At 50.0% G+C, this 10,002-nt stretch overlaps 1 pseudogene; it reads right to left on the reverse strand.

The window, feature by feature from the left end:
• Window positions 1-4,037: 4,037 nt before the first annotated feature.
• Window positions 4,038-5,269, reverse strand: LOC102911007 (putative testis-specific Y-encoded-like protein 3; annotated as a pseudogene).
• Between the last annotated feature and the right edge of the window lie 4,733 nt (window positions 5,270-10,002).

Genomic DNA, 10,002 nt, shown 5'->3' on the forward strand with positions numbered 1-10,002 from the left:
CCAGCAGGCACAATCAGGCAAATCCCACCAGCAGGCACAATCAGGCAAATCCCACCAGCAGGCACAATCAGGCAAATCCCACCAGCAGGCACCAGCAGGCACAATCAGGCAAATCCCACCAGCGGGCACAGTCAGGCAAATCCCACCAGCAGGCACAGTCAGGCAAATCCCACCAGCAGGCACAGTCAGGCAAATCCCACCAGCAGGCACAGTCAGGCAAATCCCACCAGCAGGCACAGTCAGGCAACTCCCACCAGCAGGCACAGTCAGGCAACTCCCACCAGCAGGCACAATCAGGCAAATCCCACCAGCAGGCACAATCAGGCAAATCCCACCAGCAGGCACAATCAAGCAAATCCCATGGTGTGCTGGTCCCTACAGTGCTTTCCTCTGATTTCCAGCAAGGACATGTTTAGGGCATAAATGAGAAACCCAGATGGTGGAAGCCAGCCAGGTGCCAGTGCCAGCGTTTATGATGTACTTGGGAGGTGGTAAGACTGCTGTGAGAATCACCAGGTAGTGGCGCACACCTTTAATCCCAGCGCTTGGGAGGCAGAGATAGGCAGATCTCCATGAATTTGAGGCCAGCCTGGTCTACAGCTCAAGTTCCAGGATACCCAGGGCTGCACAGAGAAAACCTGTCTTGAAAAAAACCAAAAAGTAAAAAAGGTTTCTGTGGGAATCATGGAGGCTTCCGAAAAGAGCTACAGACTGGTGAGGATCTGGAGTGGCCCTGTCCTCTCCTTGCTTCCTGGCTGCCCTGTGAGCCACACCTCCTCCAAGCCACACCTGACACTCCTCGATGCCATCCACAGAATAAAGCTTTGGCCTGGCATTCCACCCGGCCCTACCCGTCTCCAGCAGGCAGTTGTGTTCAATACACTGCATTTCCACATCAGTGTCTGTACACTTACGCTGTTTGCCCTGCTAGAAGGTCCCTCCTCCAGACTCCAGGTTTTTGTTGTTGTTGTTGTTGTTGTTGTTTGCACAGCTGGGGTGGAACCAGCGCCTCACACAAGTAGGTTCCTAAGGGCTCTCGCTGAGCTACAGCCCCAGCCAGAGCTCTGCTTCTTAAACTTCTGCCTACTGCCCGAAGGCCACCTCCAGGCCAGGCATGGTGGTACACACCTTCAGCCCAGCACTTGGGAGGCAGAGGCCAGTCTGATCTATATTAACCAGTCCCAGGCAAGCCAGGGCTCCATAATGAAATACTGCCTCAAAAGTTCAAACCAACAGGCCATCTCCAGAATTCCTATACCAGAGAAGTGCCTCACCTCCTATCACCTTCAGCTGGGGTGAACTGCTAGTCATGCTGGACTGAATTAGGTTCTCTCCTTGGAGGGAGCGTTGTGTACCGTGTGGCCTCTTGTCTCGGCGATTTCTAGGAGTGACTCTTCACTTGCGTAGGTGTTCCAGTGGGATGACAAGTGCACAGGCACCTCCCGTCATCCTGCCCCTCTCCACCCAGCTGCAGTCCTCGGGGCAGGAGCCATGCCTTGTTCTTTATCTTGTCAGAACCTCACCACAGCACTCCAGCACACTCAGACAAGGCCACTCATTCCTGCTGATAATGGGGCCTGTTGGACAGTGACCCATGTGAGCCAAACAGCAGATGCACCCCTGGTCTCCTGATTCATGGGAGCAAGGGAAGAAAAGCGAGCAGGAAAACACCATTGTAGAGTTACATGTAATAAAGCAAATATAATATCCCCAATGTAGTTGCAGGGAAGGTAGAGAGGGTATCTGAGACTTGAATAAGTTGAAGGAACCAGATCTGCATCTGAAGAAAAATCCAGAAAGAGGGAAAAGCAAGTGCAAAAATCTTCTCAGGAGCGACAAGATTGTGTGTGTGTGTGTGTGTGTGTGTGTGTAAGTGTGCATTGGGGGAGGGGGAGAAACCAATGAGCTGAGGGAGGTGGTGGAGAGGCCACAAGAGTCAGCAAAGGCAGGGCTTGGGCAGCGGTGATAAGGATTGGGAGGTCCATGTGTTTGCCTGTTCGTGAATAGAAGCTTTTAGAAGGGGGAATAACATGGTCTATTTCCTCTAGATCGAAAGGTTTTTACTCCTTATCATTATTGTTGGAGATAAAATGCCACAAATCCTCTTCTGACTACAAAAAGTCACCTAGGAACATGTCTCCATTTGGAAACAAAGATGTCAGTTGCAATGTGGTCTGCAGGGCCAGGAGACCATCCATTCCAGGGTCCTTCTAGGGGTTATTCCCATAGAACACAGTAACAATGCCCAGCATTAAGTCTTGCAGAATCACCAGATTCAAACTGTATCTGTAAGGTGGCATTATAGCACCAGGCCACAACTTGATAGCAACCATGAATAGTCACAAATGTCCAAGTGCTACAGAGCGGTTACAGTGGCCATCTTATAAATGTCTTCAACTAAACAAGCAGGCCTGCACAGCTCAATTTCCTAGTAGGAGCAGAGAAGGAGATGCATGGGTCATACTCAAGAGGTGCAAAATGAAAAACACATTAACTTTCTGCCCCTACAAGCTCATAACTGGACCAGAAAACAGCCCCAAAGTGACAGTATTATGTTCCTTCTAATTTACAGAATATATTGGTGAATCAAAAGAAAAGAGAGTGAAAGAAAGAAAAGAAAGAAAAAGAAAGGAAGAAAGGAAGAAAGGAAGAAAGGAAGAAAGAAAGAAAGGAAGGAAGGAAGGAAGGAAGGAAGGAAGAAAGAAAGAAAGAAAGAAAGAAAGAAAGAAAGAAAGAAAGAAAGAAAGAAAGAAAGAAAGAAAGAAAGAAAGAGCTAGCAAGCAAAGCCTGAGGGTTCTCCATCCCCATTTATTTTATGCCTCCAGGTCCTAGAGAGCAGAAAGTAAGGCCTTTCATGAGGTAGAGACAACCTGGAGGAGACCCAGGGGCAGGGCAGTTTGGCCTTTTTTATCTATAAACCCACAAGGGGTGGGGGTGGCAGCGGCAGAGGGGATACTGGAGTTTCTTGAAAAGAACACAGTGTAAAATGAAGTGATTAGCTGTCCCTGCCCCAACCCTGCACTGCACACTCTGACTAGTCTAAGTCTTGCAAGGAGCAAGCGGGCACAGAGCACTGGCAGCTCAGAGATCAAGGCAAGTGGGCACAGGGCACTGACAGCTCATGAGACAGAGTCTCCCTCTCTGGACACAGGCAAATTCAAGAAAGTGTCTCCTTAGCTATTTGGAAAAAAAACTGCTTTTTCAGTTATTCATTTCAGAGTTGTCCCACTAAAAACCATGTGAGATCTATGCCAGTGTAAACAGGCCACATGGCCAGAAGGCCCCTCTCCAGCAGCTGACAAACAGGTAGGTGTAGGAAAAGCTGATGAAGAGTCAGGCTTCTGGAAGGACTCCCATCCTTGCTCCTACCTTGAGCACATGCCCAGATATTCCAGCCTGGTGCAATCTCTGGAATTAGGAGCTCTCACTACATTGACAGGTGGCCCTTACGGACCTGAGAGAAGGCAATAGGGATGATGGTGGGCTGGGCAAAAGGCTATGGCCAGGCATGGGTGAGGCACAGCATGGGTCTTCACAAGCCAACAGCAGTCTATGAGAGGGGCACACATAGGATAAGAAGAGGAGGGAAAATCAAAAACAATACACTGGCCACTGCTTCAGGCTTGGCCTCACCCATGTCTGATCACCTGGCTGCCCAAGCTGCAGATGCCCAACAGTCCAGTGGGTAGGAATTGCTCTGTGGTCCTGAAGCCATGGGCTACTCCAAGTCTGGTTGACCACCAAGACCAAATGTACCCACTTCATCTTGGGCGATGAGACTCAGTGGCGGTCAACACAGTTGTGAAGGCCAGCATATTGTAGCTTTGAAGCACTAGCCCTCAAACAGGCACTGGTCCTTGTGAAGCCTTGTAGTTAACGGTGCCAAGTGAGTAGAAAGGCCACGTTTTACAGGCGGACCCAGGCCACGCATACAATGGCAGTACAAGTCCATAGCATTGGGTGCCCATTATCAGTGCAGTGGCATATGAGAATCACACGATGTTGACAGAGCACAGCATGAAGGTCACAGCCTTGGCCCTGAGTCCACCAAATATGCTGAAGAACCAGAATTCACAGGAGAGCAGACAGCAGAGCTCTGGCCTGAACATAAGTAGGTTCACGGGTAGAGGAATCCTATGTAGGCACCATGTATTTGAGCAGGACTTAGCCAGACTGGAACCCATAGGACCTAGGTAGAGCCTCTGGTGACCACCTTGCAAAACCTGGTCTAGCTCTGCAGGGCCTTTGCCCCAGTAAGTAGTGTTGCAAAGGGATGGGCCACGGGTCATCTTTAGTTATATGGGCTGCTCTGTCAGCTTCTGGGAGGCTATGCTGCGAAAATCAGCTGAAGAAACTTCGCATGGTGTCCCGGTTCCTGTGCACCAAGGCAACCTGTTCTGGTGTGTCTGAGCTCCCTCACCTCCAAATTCATCAGGTAGCCAAGCATCTCTTCATCCCTAGGGCTGATCGTGCTTGATAGCTGTGGATGGTTCAGGAAGGCAGTGATCCAAAAGCCCGGAATGGTTTGGATGATGAAGCTCCTGCGGGCTAGGTGCAACCTGTGCATCCTCTCAAACTTGCGCTCCAGCCGGAGGTAAGATCCATCAGTCTGGGCACTCATGGCCTCTAGCTCCCACTGGATGGCCTCCAGCAGGTCCACGAAGAGGGCCCCTAGGCTCGCCTGGGCCTCCGCGACCCCCTCCAGCTTCTCCCCCACCTACAGGGCTCTTCCTCTGTCGTCACTTCCTCGGCCTTTCCTCCGGTATCCACCTGAATCCCCCAGTCCTGTATACAGCCCTCTGGGTTCAGAACGCTGGAGGTGTGTGTGTGGGGTGCTTTCCAGTGTTTTCTGGGGCAAGCAGTGTGGTCCTGGCACTGGCTGCAGGATCGGAGGGCCCGTGTGCCCCGGTGCCGAGGGCGCTAGACGCCGGGGCCAGGTGCTCGTCTTGTTCTTGTCCGGGTAGTGGGTGCGCAGCTGGCTCCAGAACCCCAATTCCCTCTTCTACCATCTCCTGCTGAGTCTCTGGGGAAAGCACCAGCAGGACTGTGGTCTGTTGAGGCAGTAAGGATGCTGGCAGCAGGTGGGGTCTCTTCTCTGGGGCGAGCTCCGCCCCTTGCACCCCCCCCAGCCGCATGTGACTTGCTAGGGTCCCTCCACTGCAGGGGACGGGGAAGACCACCTGTGTCAAACAGAACTGGTTCCAGGTTAGTAGGGCAGGTGACGAGATGCAGGGCTGGTGTGGACTAGGCAAAAGGACAACCCAATTGGGACAGGCCCAATCCTCAAACAGTTATAACCTTCCATCCATAAGCAGGGAAGGACTGTTACCCTTGCCGGGCTCTTTGCAGCTTTAGAGCAGGCAACTAGGACACTTGCAGCCTTGCAACAGGATACTGGCACAGGCAGAGAGGGCTGCCAGATTCAAACTGGGAACTAAAGATAAGCATAATTGTCAGGCAATCAAGCTGCTGGAAAGGAAGGCCCTAGAAGGACTGAAGGCCAGGAAAGATCTTAAATTGCTGCAAACCAGGAAGCAATCGTCACTAGCCTGGTTCCCAGAGGAGCTGGATCCTCCCGGGGTATTGTTGGCTGAAACCAAGTGGACCTTGCTTCACATGGCCCAGGCTCAAGGCTCAGTGCCAGCCATTTCACAGAAGTGGATTTTAAAGGATATATACATGCTGGGCAGTGGTGACTCATGCCTTTAATCCCTACACTCAGGAGGCAGAGGCAGAGGCAGGTGAATCTCTGAGTTTGAGGCCAGCCTGGTCCAGGACAGCCAGGGCTATACAGAAATTCTATCTCAAAAACCCAAGGGGGGTGGGGGGTGGGTATGTACAAATTGAGGTCTTGACTCAAACAAAACAACAAAAAAGGGCCAAACAAGGTGCACTACACTCAGGAGGCAGAGGCATGGCATCTGAGTTCCAGGCCAGCTAGGGTTACATAACTGTGATAGCCAATCTTGGCCATCAACTTGACACACCTGGGAACTTCAGTTGAGGAACTGCCTCCATCATATTGGCCTGTGGGCATGTCGGTTGAACACTTTCTTGATCACTAATAGATGTGGATGACACAGCCCATCATGGGTGGTACCCCCCTAATCAGGTGGGCCTGGGCTGTGTAAGAAAGGTGGCTGAACACTGGGGAGCAGAGGAAGCCTTGAGTGAATGTGTGTTGCCTCTAAGGACCAATGCATCAGATCCACAGGAACTGGCGAAGCCTTCCCCTGGTCCTGTGTGGGAATGCTGACAAAGTTCAGAGAGCGTCAGCTTCAGCTTCCTCCTCCCAGACATTTACAGTTGGAGACTTGAGACTGCTCGCCCACAGACCTCGTACCAAGACGAGCTAGCCCTTCCTTCTCATGCTGTACATAATAAAAGCACTGAGGTTCCGATTGCTGCAGCTGGTTTGGCTCCCTGTGAGGGAAGGCCAACCTAATCCCAGCTTTTCATCATGTGTCTGTCCTTTCTTCATTCTGATTCCCTCATCTCCAGTCTTCCTGGAAACCCATTTCCAGGACCAGGTAGTGCATGGTCTCTCAGTTCCTGCCCTGCTTGAATTCTTACTCTAACTTCCCTCACTGATGGGTGGTAACCTATATGATGAAATAAGCCTTCTCATCCCCAAACTGTCTTTGGCTGCTGTTTTATCAAAGCAACAGAAAGCAAGCAAACTAGGACAGGGACCCGGTTGCTTTAAAAAACAAAAGAGGGACTCGGTGCAGGGCCTGGGTGGAACTGCTCCTGTGCTCCACAGTCCTTCCAGTGTGGCTGCATTCCTGTGATCTCAGCTCCCAACTATGGAGGTCAGTGCACCAAATGCCTCCATCTCTGCCTACAACATCCTCCAGAAAGCCTTCAGCCTCATCCTGTCAGAGACACCACAGCTCCTTCAGCTGAACCCCCTAGTCCAGTGGTTCTCAACCTTCCTAATGCTGTGACCCTTTAGTAATTTTGCTACTGTATGAATCACAATGTAAATAACTGATATGCAGGATATCTGATATGCAACCCCTGTGAAAGGACTGTCCAACCCACAGGTTGAGAACCCCCTGCCCTTGACCTCTCCTAGATTGAATCCCTTGGGGTCCTAGCTGGGTTCTGACCCACGGGGGTGGGCAGTGAATACTTGTCAAGGGAGAGGCTAAAATAAAGGATCAGCCCCCTGCCTCTGTGTACCAAACACCTGCACATTGAGTCTTCCTAGCCCCATAGCATCTTGGGCTAAACTCCAAGTAACTGTTTGGCTTTGGACACTGGCTCCTAGATGGGAAGATGTCACTGTAAGGGGTGTGGGGCCTGGGATGGTGAAGACAATCTGTCAAGAGACAGGCCAAGCAACAGTGTCTTACCTCAAAGACACTCAGTTAAGACCCACTGCTTGCCCCACCCTCACCAGCATCACCCTGGATGCTAAAGACGCCTGCAGAACCCATTCTTCAGTCTCAGGCTCACTCCAACCCTTCCCAATAAACAGGTTTGAAACTGCAAAGCACGTCATTCAGAAGTTTTTAATAAACAACTTCATTATAAAAACTTTTTTTGAAAATTAATTCTGTAAAACATTGAAAAATCTACTTTAACAAAGATATGCCCTGTGCATTTTCTAATGGCACTTATATTTTACAATTAAAAACCTTGTTTTATATAAAGCCAAAAATACTCCAAGAGGTTATTCACTGTGTTTACAAAGTGCTAAAAGGTTTTTGTCTTGTAATTTTTTTCTTTAAATAATCTGGCATTAAGAAAGAGCGGCTCCAAAGCTTCAACCAACTGGGAGTGAGAGAAGGGTGTGGAGTAGTGTTCAGGAATTCTAGTGCCAGACACGCAGAGGTTGCGCATGGGAGAACTGGCAGATGACGCCAGGCAACACCTGAAGCAAGATGATAGGAACAACTCCACACAGTCCAAGATTACACAGTGAACACCCTTTCCACACCACAGACCCCACTCTCCAGCGGTGAAAGTCACAGCCACTTCCTTCCACAGCAGGTTCAGAGCTCCAGGAGAGGCCAGGGTGAGGTCCCAGAGAAATCTGGACTTTTCTGGCCAACACCTGCCTAAGGCAAAGTTTCTTATTACATAAATATCCTTGTTAAAAAGCAAAATATTGATCCTGTATAATACAACCTGTTGTTTTTTTTTTTTTGTTTTGTTTTTTGTTTTTGTTTTTTTTTAATTCGTGGAGAAGGGGTGGGGAAAATAGCTACCAAAAAGGAATGGGAAACTTAAAGGGTCCTAAGGGAGGTTTAGGGAAATTTCAACTTAGGATAATATCTACGAACAAAAGCAATCACACCTGCTTCCCCAGATTTGTATTAACAAAACACCATGTAAAGTCGGGGAGAGACACACGGGTGCGCCCTTCCCTGCCTCCCACCTGTTAAGACGGTGCTAGGATCCTCTGAGCTGACACACGGGCATGCTAGTCCCTGGCCCCAGGACAGTTCCAACTCTGACAAGCTGCTGTGCAGGCTGAGGGGCGCTTGTCCCCGGTGCCGTCAGTGCATTGCTGACAGGCTAGAGTACGTGGCAAGGAAAGGGGACATCAATCTTTTCTGGTCCCTGCTTGGTCTGTGCCACATGCCATGGCTCCTGTCCTGGGCAGATGCCCCTCTGGCTCTCTTGGCCTCACAAGGGGTACTTCAATGAGTTTGGGCACCGAGTACAGAATAAATTATTCTTATCCTTTTAACAACTGGCCAAAAAGGCTCTTTTGGGTGGTAGGTTGGGGAAAGGTTTAAGAAACTGCAGGGTGGTTTGTGGTCCAAACAAGTGAAGGCAGATAACCAGCAAAGTTCACAGTGACAGGAAAATTCCTTAGAGTGAGGACACTGGAAAAGTCGAGAAACAGAGAGGATGATGAGAAAATGCAAGGAGAAAAGACTGGAGGTGGGAACAAGGCCCCAGTTACAAGGTTTACGACAGGTGCTCTGCTGTCCTATGAGCACCAAGGGAGGGACAAGCTCAGGAGGACAGGGCCCCTCCAACAGCCCAGTGCACTGTATCTGGGGCTGGAGGCTACTGGTTTCTGAAAATGAGGCAACAGGGAGGTGGCAGGCAAAGGGAGAAGGGCCTGGGTCTAGTGAAGACCAAACACAAGGAAAACGGCAGCAGTGAGTTCCACTTGGATTCTCACAGGCCCCTTCCTGTAATACGAGTCCCGACAACATGCATAGCATGCAGGAGATGGTTGCGTACCAAGGCAGACGCTTTTAAAAACAAACCTTAATTAGTCCCTGGGACTCACTGAAACTAATCTTTAGAAGCAAATCACCTAGTCTGATTCCAATCCTGTCAGACATAACTTATATCCAGTTTTTTTTTTGTTTTTTTTGTTTTTTTTTGTTTTGTTTTTTAAAAAGGTATTCCAAGCTACCTTGCTTAAATCAAAACATCTTATTCACTCCACATTGCTTCCAAACAAAGGGCCAGGGAGTTAAATCTGAAGGCTTTCACCTCAAACAAGGAGTACTGGCCTGGGCTGAAGCAGGAGTCCAGGTCTTGGACCTGCACAGTTCCCAATGATAAACTGAAGTGAATCTAGACAGAGGGGAGGGGCAGGGAAGAACTGGTGGGAGATTGAGGCAGTTCCTAGGTAGTCTGTCCTGAAACCCTAGTGGAGAAGCCAGCAAAAGGAGCCACTAACAGAAGTGCCCAGGCTGCTGGCTACATCTGTAGGAGTTAACAGCAAAGAGGTAGAAGTGTGTTTCTGAATCAGAGAGGTGTCTCAAAAGGTTCCACAATGGTGGTCCCTGAGCTGCCTCCCTTCCGTGCATGGGAAAAGCCCATACAGAACCGAGATGGAATGGGATTAGGGGTTCGGCTGTGCTCTCTGTGGCAGGGAGCCCAAGTCAGCAGAAGAACTAACAACTTCTTTCAAGAAACACTGCTAGATACTAAGGGCAACTGAGGGGACCATGACAGGTGGAAGGTCCTCACCAGAGAGCAAAGAAGACAATGCACAGTGCCCAGAGTCCTTGGGGACTGCGAAGC

The sequence above is a fragment of the Peromyscus maniculatus genome, chromosome 4, assembly GCF_049852395.1.
Source record: "Peromyscus maniculatus bairdii isolate BWxNUB_F1_BW_parent chromosome 4, HU_Pman_BW_mat_3.1, whole genome shotgun sequence".
Taxonomy (NCBI): Eukaryota; Metazoa; Chordata; class Mammalia; order Rodentia; family Cricetidae; genus Peromyscus; species Peromyscus maniculatus.